The sequence below is a fragment of the Struthio camelus genome, chromosome 4, assembly GCF_040807025.1.
Source record: "Struthio camelus isolate bStrCam1 chromosome 4, bStrCam1.hap1, whole genome shotgun sequence".
NCBI lineage: Eukaryota > Metazoa > Chordata > Aves > Struthioniformes > Struthionidae > Struthio > Struthio camelus.
Window position 1 is genome coordinate 10,077,244 of NC_090945.1, and position 18,245 is coordinate 10,095,488.

At 54.8% G+C, this 18,245-nt stretch overlaps 2 long non-coding RNA genes across 5 annotated transcripts; both read left to right on the forward strand.

Annotated features, from left to right (window-relative positions):
* The first annotated feature begins 557 nt into the window (after nt 1–557).
* Nucleotides 558–13,501, forward strand: LOC104152308 (uncharacterized). 4 transcript variants are annotated; one of them, XR_011140794.1, is made up of 5 exons: nt 558–785; nt 2,005–2,151; nt 10,929–12,922; nt 13,039–13,162; nt 13,286–13,501. It is a non-coding gene; the product is annotated as an uncharacterized lncRNA (long non-coding RNA). The 4 variants fall into 4 exon arrangements; XR_011140793.1 differs by having other exon boundaries at nt 13,039–13,501; XR_011140795.1 differs by lacking the exon at nt 13,039–13,162.
* A 1,586-nt stretch (nt 13,502–15,087) lies between these two features.
* LOC138067126 (uncharacterized) lies at nt 15,088–16,825 on the forward strand. Its single transcript, XR_011140796.1, has 2 exons — nt 15,088–15,423; nt 15,863–16,825. It is a non-coding gene; the product is annotated as an uncharacterized lncRNA (long non-coding RNA).
* Nucleotides 16,826–18,245: the final 1,420 nt, after the last annotated feature.

Consider the following 18,245-nt stretch of genomic DNA (forward strand, 5'->3'; position numbering starts at 1 on the left):
CCGCCCCCCCCCCCACCCCCCCGCCCCCAACGGCCGCCTCGCCCCGGCCGCCCCCCCCCACCCCGGGGCCAACGGCCGCCTCGCGCCGGCCGCGGCCGCCCCCCCCACCCCGGGCCAACGGCCGCCTCGCGCCGGCCGCCCCCCCCACCCCACCCCGGGCCAACGGCCGCCTCGCGCCGGCCGCCCCCCCCCACCCCACCCCGGGCCAACGGCCGCCTCGCGCCGGCCGCCCCCCCCCACCCCACCCCGGGCCAACGGCCGCCTCGCGCCGGCCGCCCCCCCCCACCCCACCCCGGGCCAACGGCCGCCTCGCGCCGGCCGCCCCCCCCCACCCCACCCCGGGCCAACGGCCGCCTCGCGCCGGCCGCCCCCCCCACCCCACGCCAACGGCCGCCTCGCGCCGGCCGCCCCCCCCACCCCACCCCACCCCGGGCCAACGGCCGCCTCGCGCCGGCCGCCCCCCCCACCCCACCCCACCCCGGGCCAACGGCCGCCTCGCGCCGGCCGCCCCCCCCACCCCACCCCGGGCCGGGCCAACGGCCGCCCACCACAGGACACGGGGGGGGACACACTGCCGAGCAGCTCACAGCCCCTGCTCGGAGACACCGAGCCCTCCAGCAGCCTGCAGGAAGCAGCTGCCCCTCAAACACAGCCCAGGAGCAGGGGGCAGCACCCACCACCCCAAAACCGAGGCAGAGGAGAGCACACAGCCTGCTCAGACCACCACAGCCTGCCCCACACCAGCAGCACCCCTCAGCCCCAGCTCAGAGCAGACCAGCACCCAGGTAAGCACCCCCCACCTGCCCCCTCCCAGCCAGCCCCCACAGCTCAGGGGCAGTGGGGGGGGGGGGGGCTCCCCAGGCCTGCTGGGCCCAACACACCCCACAGCTCTGGCCTCTCCAGCAGCAGAAAGGGGGCCAGCAGCTCTTCCCCCCCCCCATAATGGGGGGGGGGTCACACTCATTTCCTTCTGTCCAGATCCTTCAGGCAGCTTTGTAGCTGTTAATGCACTGCAGAGCAGACCTGCTGCTTTGGGGCAGTCCAGAAACCCTGCTTTCCCCAGGGACAGCTCTGAGTGCTCATGCCAAGAGCTGCCCTCCTTGCTTTCCTGCCTGCCCCAGCCCCTCCATGCCAGGGGACAGCTTGAGGCAGGAGCTGGCTGGGCTGCAGCTGGCAGGAGCTCCCCCAAGCAAGCAGGCCCCCAGCACCCTGACTTGCAGGCCTTCCTCACCCCCCCCCCCCCCACTCTCCAGGCAGGGACCCAGGTCCTTGCCAGGCTGGGTTCCTGCTTGAGGGCCTGAACCCATTCAGTTGGCTGGTGAAAGAACAAGAAACCCACAGAGACCTGAGGCATGAGAACAGCTCTTCCCTCCCTGAGGGCTGTTGCTGCTTCCTTGCACTTGACTTGTTCAGCTGAGAAGCCCTTGCCTGAAGTCACCCTGCTCTTCTCATGTTAACAGACAACTACAAAAGCACATCCTAGTAGAGCTACTCCACAGTTTTGGCTCACTTCCTCAGAAGCTACATGCTCTCTTTCATGTCACTGTTCCCTTCCCTACCTAAAGGCCTTAGCAGCAAGGTTAGTTTAGATGTTTTGCTTCTTCTAAGGGAGAAAGCAGCCCTGTGCCACAGGCAGCTCTACCCACCCCTTGTTACTCTGACCCAGTCCCTGCTCCCCTTCTGCCTCTCCCACTCCAGGGGGCACCAGCAGCACCAGGCATTGTAGCAAGCCTTCCTTGGAAAAGGTAAAAACCACCCCAGCATCTCTCCTCAAGTGCTCCTTTTAACTAGAGGAGGACCTTGGCCCAGGACACCCCAAACAGAACAAGGAGCTGTACTTGTTCTCAGGGTGGAAGCCACATGCTGCCTTGTCTCAAGAGCACTTGAGTCTCAAGAGCATTCAGGCTGCTCTACACAGCCAACACCCCCCACACCTTCTCAAGTTAAATCCAGGTGGCTTTCCTTTTTTTCATGCAACCCCTGAGAGAGACCTTTTCTTTTTAGTGCTACCCTTAAAACACACAGAAAAATCCTGGAGGGACTCAGAAGCCACAGAAGTTAACAGTGCTGACCTCCCCTGGTTTGGAAGAAACCCAGGCTGCCTGGCTTGAAGCATCCCTCTCCCAGCTCTTGAGGAAGCCCATGAAGCAGGCAAGTCAACAGTGCAAGCAGGAGAAGAGAGCATGGGAAAGCTGTCTGGTTTGCCCTCTCAGTGGTAGTGGTGCAATCCCATATCGGACACCTGAGCACCCATGCACAGTAACCAAGCTCAACCAAGGCTGCCACACTGTCTTACATGCACATGTGAGCAGTGACTTCTCCCAAATGCCTGGGGGGGGGGGTTTAATCAGGCCTGAGTACATTTCCCCAGAGCCTTGAAACTCTTTCAGGGAGAGGGGAACTCAGGGAGGGATTTAAAAAAAATCCTCTGAAACCCTGACAACTGCTAGCCTTGCTTTGAGCATTCAAGCCCTAGGAGAGGGACAAGAAGGGTTAAGTCCTCACAGCTCAGTTGACTAACCAGGGGGGGGTGTTACCCCACACCTGAGGAAAAGCCTCCCTGACTAAGCTACAGCCCCCATTAGGGGCCTGCAGAAAGCTTAACAAGGCCCTCAGAAAAGCTTCCCTGCTGTGAACACACTGCAGGGCACCCAGCCCCCCAAACCCAGCAGTCATGAATGACTGGGTCAGGAGCAGTCATGAGTGACTGGGTCACCCATGAGGGTCTGGGGACAGAAACAGGCTTTGACTCACTTGCTGCTCCCTCCTCCACTCAGGGGGGCCTTAAGCATTCAGCACAAGGATTAACACTGACCCAAACACTCTGGGAAGCATAACACAGAAAGCCTGGCTTGAGAACAACCTGGTGCTGGCCAGCCCTTCCTCCCTGTTCTGGGGACACATCCTGCAGCAACTGCAGTAAGTCAGCCCCACCACAACAAGCATCCACAACCCAAGGCTAGCCACCCACCAGGGAACTACCTCACTGAGCACAACACAGCCCCTTAACATCTCCAGGTGCAACAGGCAGAGCTACATAACAACAGAGCCCACTCCCAGCCCTGGGAAAAAATAACACAGCCAGTCCATCCAGAAAACTGCTTAAGGAAACACCCCACCCCCCCCACCCCCCTCAAGAAGCAGGGCTCAAGCTAGAGCCACAACACCCTTGTAAACCCCCCCACCCCCCCAAGAGCAGGAATGACACCACAACACAGCTCTGAGACTCATATGCAGAAACCAAAACCACAAACAAAGCCACATCACAACTAGAAGGCTTACCTAAGGGGGGGTGGGGAGGGGAAACACACTAAAAACAAACCCCACAACTTGCCACAGAAACATAAAGACCCAACACAACACAACCCTAAAGACACCCCCCAACCCCCACTAAACAAAGCCTCCAGCCCCAAGGCTCAGCTTAAATACAGCCCTCAAGCCAATGGGCAAAGGGTGCGTGGGCGGAGGTGCCAGGTGAGGCTGCTGGAGGCAGTTAAGACCTCTTAGTGCATTCAGGGTCTGGACAGGGCAGGCAATCGTTACAGGGCCAGGCCTCTTAACTGTCAGCAGAGTGATTCAGGAGGCTCAGAGTTTTCTGAGGGAGCACCAAAGCATTCTGGAAAAGAAGACAGCTGTTGCTTTCTACCTCTTGCGTTGCAAGGACCAATGCAAAAAAGCCCCTAGGCAGTGCTAGCCAAGGCCAGGCCCAAAGCGTTCGAGAGGTATTTCTTTGCCTAATGCATAGTTAAGCTCTGGACTTCCTGGCTGGATGTGAACAGTTTGCATGGGTTCCAAAAACGCCTGGACAAACTCTCCGAAAAGACAAATCTGTGAGGGCTGCTGCTAAATCCAAAGCCAACACCTCTGGCGCTGGGAGCGCTTGAGCCATAGCTAGCAAGGTACAGAACAGCTGCAGGAGACGGATGACTGTGCGCTCGTGCTGCGCATCTAGGCGGGTACAGCTCCTTGGAAACGTTGGGAAGGTTCTCAACATCCAGCGCTAGCCGGTGTTCAAAGAAGCCTTTGGCTACCATTCTGCCGAAGGCCTTTGGGGGCAGGTGACAGCAGCTGCTGGGAAGATCTGTGCACCTGATGAGCTCAGTGTGACTCAGCCCTGTTTCTCTAGGTGGTGCTCTAAGGGAAGATGCCTTTTGGCACAGCAAAACTTGTTTGCTCTCCCGCCAGGGTCCTGAGGGTACCAGTAGGCCTTAATTGCCCTGACCAGACTCAGCTGGGGCTTCCCTGACCAGAGTCACCTGGGGGCTTCCACCCACATCTCCTCTCCCCACTGGCCAGAGGGCTGCATTTAAGCCCTGGCCCCAGGGGTGGCTGTTTCCTGGCAGGGAGTTGTGGTGGAGTGGGTGTTTGGTTTTTGAGGGGGCTGTTGCAGGGGGGGTGGTTGGGCTGTTTTTTGAGAGCAGTGTGTTTGGTGTTCTCTGAAGGGTTAGGGGGAGTTCTGAGCTGTGTGTTGCTGTGTGTGTGTGTGTCCTGATGCTCTCTGCTTCTGAGCTTGTGGTGTTCTCTGGAGTGGTTTTGTGGTTTCTGTTGCTCAGTGGGTGAGTGTTTAATGGCGGTTGAGTGCTTGCTGCTAGGGTTTGCTTTGTCACTTGAGCTGAGAACAGGTTGTTGAACCCCCCAACTCATCAATAGATCCAAACCATGTTTTGTTTTTTTTAACCTGCAGTGGGGTTGTGTTCTGGGCTGTTGTGTTAAAACAAAAGGATCAAGCTCTACAGCACCAGCTGAGCTGCCAGTGTGAGTACCTGAAAAGCAGAGAAGCGAAGCCAGCAAGACTGGTCAGGCATAGGCTCCTTGTCCTTCCAGAGGCTTTCTAAGTAACTCTTCCCAGAGTGTGCTCTGTTGCCTGTCTGTATGCCATGACAAAGGCTGCCCTATGGGGGGAGGGGGTTCAGTAGAAGGTGGCTAAGCTCTCAGGTCTGAAGGGAGCTCTGGAAGAGCACTGTTCTCTGCTTGCAGCACCCGATTGCTCTTGAAGAGCTAGGTGACTTCCAGTGCCTGAAGGTGACTGTGCTTGCCAACAGGGAGGCTGAGGTGTTTCAAGTGTGTAAGTAGGGAGTGAGTCAGGTCTCCTCAGAGCACCTGGGTTCTCATAAGTGTAGAAGAAGCTGTCTCTCTTCTAAGTAAGCCTAGCAGGGGAAAACAGGGCAGGCAGGCAAGCAAGCAAGCATCAAGTGTTTGAAGAAGTCTCCAGTTCAGTTGGAGAGCTTGATGGCTGGGTCTGGCAGAACTTTAGCAGTACTATGTTTTCAAGGGCAGTGGTAGGCCTTGTTGGCTTGAGGTGGCTTTGAAATAGGCCAGTATTTCTCTGGGGAGCTTTAGGGAAGTATGTGTAGGACTGCAGCTGGGGAAAAGCTAGCAGCTGTGGGGAAGTTCTCTTAACCATCTCTGGGCCTTAAGAGCATGAGCTTCTGCTGCTTTAACAAAGCACTTGGCTCTTCCATCTTGAGCATGCCAAGGAGCCTCCCTGGGTGGCCTCTCCCTAGCTGACCTGCAGAAGGGGGTGAGTCATCCCTGTTTTGCATGGAACAGCATGATGTGCTGTTCCCAGTGTGGAGAGTTTTGCTTTTCAATGACCAGCTGAAATCACAAAGCATTGGCTCTCTGCGGACTTGTCTTAGGAAACAGTGGGGGCTGTTCAGCTCCTTTATCACTAGAGGTTCCTGTTCTGCTGAGTTAGACTGACTTTCTTTTTCAGTGGGGGTTTGCTTGTGGGCTCTGTACTACTACAAAGAGGTTTTTCCTGTGGGGGGTGGTGCTCCTGCAACTTGTGTGGGGAATGCTGTAGCCCTAAGAAAAAGCTTGACTGCTACTAATTGCCAGTAGTCATAGCACCCCCTCAATGTCCCAGCTGCAAAGGGAGCTGGGTGGGTTAGCTGACTGACATGAGCTGCCATGTACAAATGAGGTGCACCTGTAAGAACCTCAGTAAGGTGAGTTGGGGAGGAGTTCTGGCACTGGTTTGTAGGTGGGGGTAGCATTCTACAGGCTCCTAACCCACTACTTTTCAGATGCTTGTGGGGAAGGGAGACCAACATAAAAGAGAGATGGCTTTGAGGGGGGTGTGAGGAGGGCAGCATTTCTTTCCCAGAAGAAACCTGGAGTCAAATATAAAGGGTTGGAACTAGAAAGTATTAAATGGGGTTAAGTGTTCATGGAGTGCTGCCTTGACCAAGGTAACCTGGGATAAGCATGAGTTACCCATAATTGTTAAGAGCTATTGTTGAAGTGTTTGCCCAGCTCAAAATCACAGTACCTATCTGCTTTTGGGCTCGGGTTTTCTGAAGGCCTCCTGGGGCTTGGTGCCCCTGGCTCCTCTCAAACTGGACATGTGCTTTCCAGATCTGTTGCAAGGGTCCTTGTTCACATTGTTTTATGGCTCTTCTAGCCTTTCAGTCAGCTGGACACAAAATGAAGCAGCAAGAAGAATGGGGTGTGCTGAGCCTGCTAGGCCTAAAGCCTCCTGCTGGGAGCCTGTGCAGAGAGGAAGCAAGGTGAAGGGGAGCTCATGGAAATGGCTTGTAGGAGGTCACTGTCACCCTGGAAGAGCCCCGAAGCTGGACGAGCCCCTTCTCCTCTTAGCTCTCTTCTGTGCTGTGATGCAGGCCATGCTCTTTCCTCTTGAGCTGTCTCAAATAGTCCCAGCCCATCAGGAATTCAGAGGCTTTCACCTGTGGTCTGCTCAGAGTGGGCTCCCTTCCTCAGAATAAAGGAGAGCCAAAGAGTGGCTTCGGTGCCTGTGAAAAGGCAGCAAATCCATCCTAAGTCTCCTTTCCTGAACATCTGGTAGGATAAAAAAAAGATGCTGAGCTCATGCCTTCTGCAGGCCTCAGTGTCAGCACTTGCTGGTGGTGACACAGGGGCGTGCAGTTCTTCTCTTCCCCTTTCCCCTGCTCAGCTCAGGCAGAGAGATTCAGTGCCTTGGTTCCAAAAAGCATATGAATGGCTTGATGTGTTGTCTTTCCTTATGACTCTGTAAGAGCTGGTGTGGTGGTGGTGGCCCCTTTCCCCTTCCCCTGGGCAATAGGAGCTGAGGGACTGCTGAGGAGCAGTGTTTTTCAGGGGAAGCCTCAGGGATGGCAGTGTTGGTCTGAATGTGTCATCAGGGGGTGCCCTAGTGGCAGGAGTGGTCCACATGAGAAAGGCAACCCAAGGATCACAACTGAATTGCCTGCTGAAGGCAGGAGAGACTAGGCTGAAAGCTGGAGCAGGGCAGATGCAAGTGGCTTCTGTGCAGAAGTGCAACACACCTGGGCTTGTTGGACTTGAGGTTTTTGCACCTTGCCCCGCCCCTGTGCTCTCACAAGTCTTGTTCTCGTGATCCTGCAGGCACCCATGGGAAGCTCAGTGTGCTCGTCAGGGGCTGGAGGGGGAGGTAGAGCTTGAGTGAGGAGGGGAGCCAGCTCACACTGCTGCAGCTGGTGGTTCCTGCAGCAGGGGCAGGCAGGCCCAGGCTTGGCATCCTCCCAGGGGTTTTGAGCCCTGCAGCCTGAGCATGTGAAGGCACTGCTGCAGGTCAGTCATAGGCACAGCTAGGTCTCGTGCTTACAGCTGTGCAGTTACTTGCCTCCCTGTGCTCTAGAAGGGAAAAAGAGCAGGTGTAAAGCAGGAGAAGAGGCCTGTCCTTCTCCTGCAAGTGCTTCCAGAGCCCTTGACCTTAGAGGGTCCCTTGTGAAAGTCAGTGTGCAGGAGCCTAGTGCTGCACTTGCAGCCCCGCCTGCCTGCCAGCGTGGCAGTTGTGCTGCTCACAACAGGGCTTATGTATTGTGTGAGCTCTGTCCCTTAGGCTTCCTCGTTCTCCTCTTCCAAGCAACTTGACTAGTGCTTTCTTGACCCTAAATGTCTCCCAGGCTGCCTGCTCTGTTAAGCTGGTAACAGAGCTGCAGCAGAGTGCTTAGGACTTGGTCGCTGTTGCTTTGGAGTCAGAAGGCATGGAGAGACCCTTAGCTGTCTGACTTGAGCCCTGCCTCTGCTTTGGCATGGAGGCTGCTGAAGACAGGCCTCTGTTTTGACAAGACACCTGGCATGGTTTTGCACAGGGATCTGCAGTCACTTGTGGCTGAGAAGGTGGCTTTCCTAGTAAAGCCATGAGGTGGATCCCTGGAGCAGAGCAACTGGGAATGCAAGAGCTTCCTTGTCTTTGCCTGCCTCAGGCTGCTGAAGAACATCAGGGGAGTGTGACTCGGATGTGGCAACCTGGCATGATCCCGGCTCCCTGCCCTTGAAGAGGGGGCTGTCTGTGGCTGTCTGCTGCCCAAGGGAGAAACAAATGAGCTGGCCCAAGTCTCTCTGGGCTAATGGAGCCCAGGGCTGAGTGCCTGACCTTGACAGCCTCTACCTAGGGTGGTGCTGACAACCTGATGGCAAGTCACAGGGAGCAGCGGTTTCTGGGACCGCTGTGCTGCCTAATGTAGCCGGGCAGCGCAGAGAGGCAGGAGAAAGGGACTTCATATATGCCTTGAAGCAGAGTTACTGTGGTTTGTGCAGTGTCTGTTTTCCCCTTTTGTCTTTGGCAGAGCTGCTTCCCAGAGGCTGGGGAACAGGGATGTTTGCAGAACAGGATTGCCGCTGTTAACCAAGCGAGGAAGACAGCAGATTGATTTTTCCGAGCCGCGGAGCAGAAGTGGAAATGTGTTCCTCGGCTTATTCTGGTCAGCCTCTGTGGCTGAGTCTTGCACCCTTCAAGGCTGGGTATGAGTGAGGCAAGCCCTGGGAGCAGATGCTCTCACAGCATTGCTTGGCCTTGGCATGTTCTGCCTCCTCCATGTGGCTATGTCCATGGTGTGATCTGAGGAGCCTGCTGGGCACGGGGGTTGAGTGGCTTGTCCTTGAAGGCCTGCAGATAACTGCTGTGTGTTAGCTGCTGGCAACCCAAATGCAATGCTTCCAAAGCAGGACTCCTGGTATTTGGTGGTCAACATGCAAAGCATCCTCGGAGCTCCCCTGGTGTCTATGGAAAGAGGAAAATACCCTTTCAGGCCAGATCTGTGGGTTGCTCTTCTGTGTGTGTGTGCTGTGTGTTTTCTTTTTTTCCATGCACATCAAACCAGTAATTTAACTGGGCTTCAGGTGAGACAGTCTAATGGCTGTTCTTCCAGGAAAATTGAAGGCATTCTCTACCTCACCGAATCCTTTAGGTCGGAAGGGACCTCTGGAGATCATCTAGTCCAACCTCCCTGCTCAAGCAGGGGCCTCTAGAGCATATTGCCCAGGATCACATCCAGACGGGTTTTGAATACCTCCTCTAAAGACAGCTTGTGGAGCGGCAGCAGTGTCTCTTCAGCAGAGAAGCCTCCACCTAGGGATTGTTTCCCTAGCCTTTCAGACACAAGTCATGCTGCTCTCTGAGGCAACTGGACTTCATGGAGCAGTGCTTACTGCCTCTTGTGAGGAGTTGCTGTTGCTGATAATCCTGTTTCATTAAAAACTGACAAGCCAAAGCTTGAACCCAAGGGGAAAGGGTGCATAAGCAAGTGATAGGTTTTCAGAAACCCTAATGTGTTTCTTCTGTCAGTGTGGGGAGAGGTCCCTTGCTCCCTGCTTCTCTCCTCCTCCCCCCCCCCCCCAGGGGTGCAGCCATGTCCTGCTCTGGAGGTGTGAGGTCTGCCAGTGTGCAAGCCCTGAGTTTCCTGGAGGCTGGACAGAGTGGGGAAGCACACAGCTGCTCTGTTCTGGGGGGGGGGAGGGGGAGGCTGCATGTGGAGCATCCTGTGTTGCCTCCTGTGGTTAACCAGTTAGATGTGGTGGAGGGTGCAGAAAAGGTCTCTGGTGCCTGCCCCTGTGTCCTGACCTATTGCAGAAAACTCAGCCTGGCAGCAGTTTCCCCAGCTTTCAATCTCACTGTGTGCCCAGAGGGGCACGAGTCCACCTGTATCCTGCACGTGAGGCCCAGAAATGACCCTCCTGTTCCCTACAGAGCTCTGCATTGGGTCCCCCCACCCACCCTCCAGTCTTCCTCCTTGCTGTTCCTCTTCTGTTGCCCAGTGCCAGGGCAAAGTCCTGTATAAAGCAATGCATTTGTTGAGTGTGGTGGAGCTTCATGCTGGGGTGTGCCTGAGCACTGCAATCCTCCGAGTCACCCTCAGGGTGAGGAGATGAGGGGGGAGAAAAGGAGGCCTTAGCTGCTTTTTGCTTCACATCCGGGGTCAGGGCTTTCCAGAAGACTGCAGAAAAGACTATGGGCAGAGGATTTTCTGTGAGCTCCACATGCCATCTATTCCCTGCTTGCAGTCTAAGCCTGAGTCTTTGCACTGGCAGTGCACTGAGCAGGTGTAGGTGGGCAGGAGGTCTAGGGAGGTGTATCCCAGCTGGTTGCAGTAATTACACTCATCATGATGACTAAGACCTCAAAAAAAAAAAAAAAAAGCATTGCATGCTGACTTGATCCAGGTAGATGACCCACAGGTCTTGTTTCTATTGCTGCTGTTTCTTCCTCAGTTCATTGAAATGTATAGGAAAGGGCATTTTTGGAACAGAAGTCCTTAGATTCGGCAGGTGAGGCTGGGTTTTCTGTCTGTCTTAGGTGTTATGAGCAGCAGGCGTGTGACATCCCATCATGAAGCGATGGGATGTACCAGGGGTTGTATTTAATGAACTTGTCCACATTTCTTTATTTCAAATGTAAAAAAGCTTACCAAAAACGTTGCTGGAAAGGGAAACTTTCCTTTACCTGCCTCAGCCTCCAGGGCGTTTGTGTTCAGCGTATCACCTCTTTGTCGAGCGTTCCAGTATCTAATTTTTTGGACTACCGAAGGATAAGGAACTTTGCCCAACCCAGCTGGCCGCAAAGACGGAGTGTGCTTTGCAGTTGTGTTCTGTGCTCTGTTTCCTTTAAAACAACAAAGTTGTGTTTTATGGAGCAGCGATAGCTGTGCTCGACAACATTATAACGTAGTTCTTCTTTCCAGCAGAACCCCAGTAAGGAGGAACAGCACGTTCCTTTCGAGAAGGACGAGGAAAAGGCTACCTGAAACAGACTCAAAGGCCGTACTGACAGGATGCGTGGGATGGCCCTGGCAGAGGTTGGCCCTGGCATTTGGAGTTTTCACTCCCTGCTCGTCAGCTCGGAGCCGGCCCAGCCGAGGTGTCCGCCTCGGATCCGGGATGCTCTCAGGAAGGTACTGTGGCATGTGAGAAATGAATTGTAGGACTTGAATCTAGATTGCGCTAGACAGGGGCCCATATCGAAGGACTGCCAGCCTTTCTGGTTGGTCCAGTTGATGTGGAGAGTGGATTAACCTCACGTGGAAAGTCTTGCTCTGGAAAGATGAGGTATGTTTGCACAAAACGCCTCTGAGTCCTTGTCTCCAAAACTACCAGAACTTACCTGGAACAGCTGTCAAAAGTGTTCTTAAGGAAACAGACCTGCCCTGAAAGAAGCAGGGAGGGCTGCAAACTTTCCACTGTCCTTGTATGTGCTTCTCCGCTCTCTAGGCCGGTGAGACGCCCGTCCGGACTGCGGCTTCCCCGAGGTTCCCGTGAAACAAAAAAGAAAGATTTTGGTGTTAGGCTGCGGACCGGAGAGACGCAGGCCCCCTTGCGGTGACCCTCTCCTCTCTGAAGTGCTGCTGTACGGGGAAGAATGGTCAGGCTCACGCAGTACATGGTTTTATCCCAGTTTCTTCCCTTTCTCCATGCAAATCTGTGTTCTAGGAAAATCTCCTTGGAGGAGGAGAGAGAGCTAATAATCTTTGTATTTGGAAATAATTACTGTTGAAAGTAGGACAACTACAACTAGTTTTTAATTGAACAAACTGCAACCTACTGTAAAGACCGTCTTGCCAGATGAGATGCTTGCGCTAGAGCTTTAAAGACCAAGGCACCCGTGCTGATGGGAAAAATTACCAGGTTTTCCCATCAGGTGGAAATGTAGTTTAGGCTTGGGAAAGTGTGTATATATATACATAGGTATCAAAGAGCCACAGAAATTAACACCTACGGGAACTTAGTGTACTGAATAAACCCCCTCCCCCCTTTCTTTTTTAAAAAGCACTTTCATTAGCTCAGAAGTCAGAAAGTGAAGATCGGGTTGACTGATGGTTCTGTTTGTGTGTTGCACACCAGATGATGTAGTCCACGTTCTTGTGGTAAGCTTTCAGACTTTTCCTGAGAGACGCTGTCACCCTCTCTGGATGCTCTGTTGCGCAGAACCAGCACATCCCCTTCTCAAAGCACTCTCCCCTTGTCTTGACTGGCAAGGGGTGCTCGTGCTACCAGTCCTAGAGATAAGCAGTCTCTGTAAAGATCTGTTGCGCGATAAACTTCTGAGATGACCTCTTTTTCAGACTAATGCATTGTACTGGAAGCTAAGCTTTTCAACTCCTCTTTGAAAAAACAGATGCCTAAGACTTGGAAACGCTTTGGCAAGCACTTAGGAGCACGGCTTAAAGCTACGCTATCATGTGGGGGGGGTGGTGGGGAGAAATATGGGTCTTCCTCTTTCTTCTGTGGAAGAGAAAGGGGACCTACTGAGGTGATGCAATTAGTCTTTTTCCTCTCTATTTTATGCTTCTGAAAGAAAACACCAGGTACGTTGCAAGTGAGTACTCACAGCATCCAACAAAAGATAAAAACCTTTTCTGGCAAGCAGCCTCAGCTCCTGGAGATGTAGCTGAGAATGGGTGTCAGCCGCGAGCCAGAGCGGCGCTGCCAAGGAAAGGGACTCCCTTCAGTAGCCAAAGTACAAAAGAAAGAAAGGATAATAGCGAAGCAGCTTGCCAAAGAAAGAGTCGCTGCTTTCATTACTTCTAGTTCTCCCAAGCTGAATCATTTTTTTTTATCCTAACAGAACGCAGCCAAAACGAGCAGAAGAAACTAATCCAGGCAGTGCAGGAAGGAGGGATCAGATGACAAGGGGATTCCAGTACGTCTGCCCCGGAGGGGAGCAGAAGAGTCCCTGCAGCAGGTTCAGTGACCCCAAATTAAATGACCCTCCTTCCGTCCCCCACTTCCTCGTAGAGCTGTTCATCTTTCTTGATTGCGGGATTTTGTAACGTACAATCCATCGCTGCCTTCCCAAAGAGCCTGTGCTTCAGTTCCTCCGGAAAGGCTGGACTTGCAGCATTTGCAGTGTCATGTTAAAACGTTGCAAGCGTTGCAGTTGACAAAAAAGCATTGCCCCAAGAGGCAGAGCACCGTCTCCCAGGTACCAGAGAAGGGGAAAGAACTGTAACCTTTAAACAATCGAAATGAACTTTGGTACCAAAAAAAGAGGGCTTTTTGTAAGGCGCTGGAGTACTTGGTTGAGAAATGTAATTTTTCTTTTCAGATAAAATACAGTAACTCGATCCAGCATCCCTGTGGGTATGCCACATCAGCAGGCACGGACGTACTGGGTACTCCCAGGTTAACGTGTTTGTGGAAGGCAACTGATGTATATAGCGAAAAGACCAGGCAATATGTCTGGTTAGATGAAAGACCCAAGCAGTAGGCATGGAAATCGTATCCCACTGACGTGGCACCATTTCTCACTAGGTGCTGCTTTGCAGAGAGGTCTGTGTGTGTGTGTGTGTGTGTGTGTATATATATATATATATATTTTTTTTTTTTTTTAAATTGCCAGAATCCAAGTATTTTCCTTTGGGAGTCTTTTACAGATCAAGGCCTCTATGTAACTGCGTCCTCTCCCAATGGCGGAACGTTGTTGCTCTTAGCTTTCAAAGACTCCAAGTCCTCTGGTTTGGCCTCAACCTTCTCTTCAATGAATTAACATCGTTGTTACCCCCGAGCATGCACCCAGTGCAGCCTCAGCATTAGCTCTGTGAAGCCTCCTTCTTTCTAAGTTGTGAGAGATGTGCTCTCTTTCTTACAGGCTCTGCAAAAGGAATGAAGGTAGGTTTACAGATAGGCAGAAAAGGCATCTAATTCTTGGAGGTGATGGTATGCCTCAGGTACAAGCTGTCAAACAGAAGCCAGTCCTGACTTTGGCCTTATTTTTAAATGGTCGGAAGCCAGACGGTGGCGGTCTGGGTGTTTTAGTGACCTTGCAAACGTGCGCTGCAGCTGCGGGCCTTTGTATGATACCGCTGGTGCCGTGCAGTACAGGAACACTTAACCCTAAAGAAGCTGCCTAACAGGCAGCTGCTAACTTGGCATAAATGGAAGTTCATTGCTTTCCCTGAAAGGGAGACATTAGTAACTGATATCAGAGGACCAATTCAGGAACAAGGCATGCTCTGTTAACTGCAATTTTTCGTCGGCCGTTCTGCACGGGCAGCAAATTCTATTTTTCTGTGGGTGTGATGTGGAATATCTCCAGTGTCCTTGAGGTCAGGGACGTTTCCCTCCCCCCCCCCCCCCATTGCATGGGATAACCTCAGCAGCATGTGGAATAATCCACGCAGGATTTTCTTCACGTGATGCAGGTGAAGCTGACAGAGGAAAAGCCAAAAGAGGGGTATGTTTCTCCCCCAGCTGCGTGAGCTGTCTCCCCAAATACCAAGTTTTGCTTCTGACAACCAGCCAGTGATGAAAAGAGGCGGCAGGAGGCTGAAGCAGCGTAAAAGCATGGTTGTACTCTAGGTGAAATACCTTGTGGGCTGCGACCAGAGGACAAAGCCTTCAGCCAGCTCGGCGGGGCCCAGCGGTGAGTACCCGTGCGCTGGTGTGTGCCAGCCCGTGTCCGCCAGGCTCGGCTTTGGGCGGGAGCGCGGGCGGCCCTGTGCAGCCTCACCGTTCCCGGCCAGAACCGCTGGGGCTGGCCCAGGGGTAAAAGCGGGGCAGAGTCAGTGCGTACAAGACTGTGTCCCCCGAACCCACCCCTGCTGGGTCAGAGACAGGACTCGTGACCCAGGTGCGCTTCACAGGCTTGCTAGCGAGAGCTGCAGGGAGGGTGCTGCTCTCTGAATGGCAGTTGTTCAGCTGCGCTGCCGAACCTGGGCGAAGCTTTTCTGCTGCTTTCCCCACAGAGAGAGCAGGGTTTCTCCTCTCTGGGGTCAGAGATGCTCCTCGTTCCTCCGAGGGCCTTGAGACTCGGGGAAGAGCCGTTCGCACCGGGTGCTCCTGCACTGGGGGGTTGGGGAGGGGGCAGCTCTGGGCTCTGAGCCCAGCAAAATGCTTGTGCTTGTTAGCTCTGTTTCAGTGGTGCTGCGCGTCCGGCTGTACTGCTGTGTCGGACGGGGGGGAGCCTCGTGGGGTGCCGCCATGATCCCTGGCTGCTCCGTCCCAGCGAGGTCCAGGGTTACAGCCCGGCATTTGCTCTGAGCGTGCGCAGGCTGGGTGCCGGGGCCGGGAGCTCCTGCTCGAGCGAGAGCTGCGTCGTCCTCGCTGCGATTCTGCGGCCGGTCCCTCGCGAGGGCCTTTGCCAGCGCAGGTGACGCTGTGTGGGAGCAGCCGAGTCGGAAAGGCTCAGCCTGAGCCTCGTCGAGGAGCAGGGCGCCGGCACGAAGATGCAGGAGGCGCTGTGCGGTGAGTGTCCCAGTGCGGCGCCTGGGCAGGTCTGCGCTGCGCCCCTGCTCCGCGGGGGCTGAGCTTTTTTTGTTGTTGTTATTTTTTGTCATGTCTGCGGGGCAGTTGGGAGGGAGGAGAGCAGGCTCTGTGTCTCCACAGGGCCTGTGCAGGCCGTGGGGGTCAGTGCTGGTCTGTCTGTGCCAGCTTGGGCTGCTGGGGCTGCGCAGAGCTGCTGCGAGCGTTGTGCACCGAAGCCCTGGCGGGGCAGGATTGCGCCTCGTGTTTCGCAGGACGGGGCGCTGCCCGGGGAGTTCAGGAAAGCTCCGGTGACCAGCGCTGCCCTGGGGGCTGCTGCTGCTGGCACTGCCAGCAACTGTCCCGACCCACGCCTGCGGCCATTTGCCGCAGTGCTGGGCCTCTCCTGAAATGCCCTCTCCTTTTTTTTTCTCTCCTACAGGGATGGAGGAGCCCCAGCCGGGCCGTCAGGGGCAGTCAGAGCAAACGCTGAAGTGTCATCCTGCCACGGGCTCGCTGCTGCTGCTGCTGCCTGCGCACAGAGCCTGGGACAGCGCGTCCGGCAGCAGGGGCCGCGTCCCAGCCCCTCACCCGCACGGGGACCTCGGGGGCGCTTCCTGAAGAGCCTGGGGGCATCTCCTGGGGGCTTCTCCCTGCATCGCCTGGAGGGGCTGCGTCACTGGTGAGTAACAGCTGCAGCCTCGCTGCCTGTCTCTGTGTCAGGTGCAGGTGGTGCCGACCCCGCACGACGGCCTCGCACCTCCTTTCTGCGCTCGGAGACGGAAGCGGGAGAGCGGCGCCGCAGAGAGGGAGGCTTCCTCCACCCCTGACGCAAGGCGCCCGGCTCCCTGCTCGCAGCAGGACGACTGCGCTCGCCTCGCCTCGCCTCCCTCCTGCCCTGCGCGCGCCCCGCTCCGGGCTGGGGCCGAGCTGCCTGCGCCCGCCGGGCTCTGGGCCTCCTTGGGAGCCGAGCTGGGAGCGCAGTGCCCGCTCGTGCCAGCGCAGCTCCGGCTCCTTGCAGCTTGGGCGACTGACAAGGTCGTAAATCCATCACTGTCATAACTTGCATATGAGTATCATGTTCCATATTGCATCCATAGAGCATAATTAGTTCATTAATAGTATGTACATCTTGAGAACATAGTTAAATTACTATATATAAATGTATAGATGTTGAATACAAATGTATAAATGTGGCAGTGCAGCAGCCTTGGTGACTGCCCAGGTCGTAAATCAATCACTGTCATAACTTGCATCTGAATATCATGTTCCATATTGTATACATAGTGCACAGTATACAGGGCATTGTATACATAATTAGTTTATTAACAGTATGTACATATTGAATACATGGCTGTTTATATATAAAAACATTATAAAGGGTGAATAAAGAGTGGAACTGGAAGACGGCGTCTGCTCGCGTTTCCTCCCCAAAAGTGCCTTTCGCGCCAGAAACTATCTCAGACGCGAAGTTCGGCCTGGTGCATGCCGGCCTCCCTGCCTCCGGGGTGCGCGCGGACAGACCCCCACCTCCGGTGAGGGTCCGCGGGCCCTGCCTACCCCCCCCCCCCACCTGGCCCAACCACCCTCCCACCCCTCTCTCCCTCCCACCACCCACAAAAGGGTCCCCAGGGCCTCTGGGTTGGGGGCTGAAAACGGATGACTTAGTAGTCTCTGTTTCCAAGCCTCCAAAACGCAGCACTTAGCCTCCGTTTCTGAGCTCAAAAACGCAGGACTTGGGCTCATTCGGCTGTTTGGGGCTCTGAAACAGAAGCTGTTTTCAAGCACCAGGAATGCAGCACTTAGCTTCTGTTTCTGAGCTCTGACCCCAGCCCAATGAACCTGTTTACAAGCACCAGAAACACAGGACTGAAACACAGCCTCTGTTTCTGAGCTCTGAAACAGCTCAGACCAACCTGGTTTTGAGCACCAGAAACTCAGGACTCTGCCTCCCTTTCAGAGCCCCCAAACTGCCCAGGGAACATGCTGTCTGAGGCCCAGGAATGCCCACCTCCCTTTGGAAAGCCTGCATTTCTGGGGCTCACAGCCAGGTCCAGGGGGCTGCTTTGGGGGCGCTCAGAAATGGACACCGAGCCCCCAAAGCAGCCCACTGGACCTGGCTGAGAGCCCCAAAAACACAGCAGCGCTTGGCCTCCCTTTCTGAGCTCTGAAACCAGTCCATTGAACCTGTCTTCCAAAGCCCCCAAATGCAGGATGCCATTTTGAAATCCTGCATTTCTGGGGTTCAAAAACAGGTCCAGTGGGCTGTTTTGGGGGGCTCAGAAATAGACACTGGGCCCCCCCCCACAGCAGCCCACTGAACTTGTCTTTGAACCCCCAAACGCAGGACTTAACCTCCATTTCTGAGCCCCTAAACAGCCCAGTGAGCCTGTTTCCCAGCATCAAAAACACAGCACTTGGCCTCTGTTTCTGAGCTCTGAAACAACTCCATTGAACCTGTTTTTGAGCACCAGAAACGCAGGACTCGGCCTCCCTTTCCGAGCCCCCCAAACCACCCAATGAACCTGTTTTCTGAGGCCCAGGAATGCCCAACTCCCCTCTGGAAAGCCTGCGTTTCTGGGGCTCAAGGCCAGGTCCAGGGGGCTGCTTTGGGGGCTCACAAATGGACACCGAGCCCCCAACGCAGCCCACTGGACCTGGCTGTGAGTCCCAGAAATGCAGGATTTAGTCTCCCCTCTTAAGCCCCAGCCAGCCCCCTCAGCCTCCCCTTTTCAAGCCCCACAACAGCCCCAGGGACATGTTTCTGGAGGCCCCAGAAGGCAGGGCTGAACAACCGAGGCTAAACCCTGCATTTCTGGGGCTCC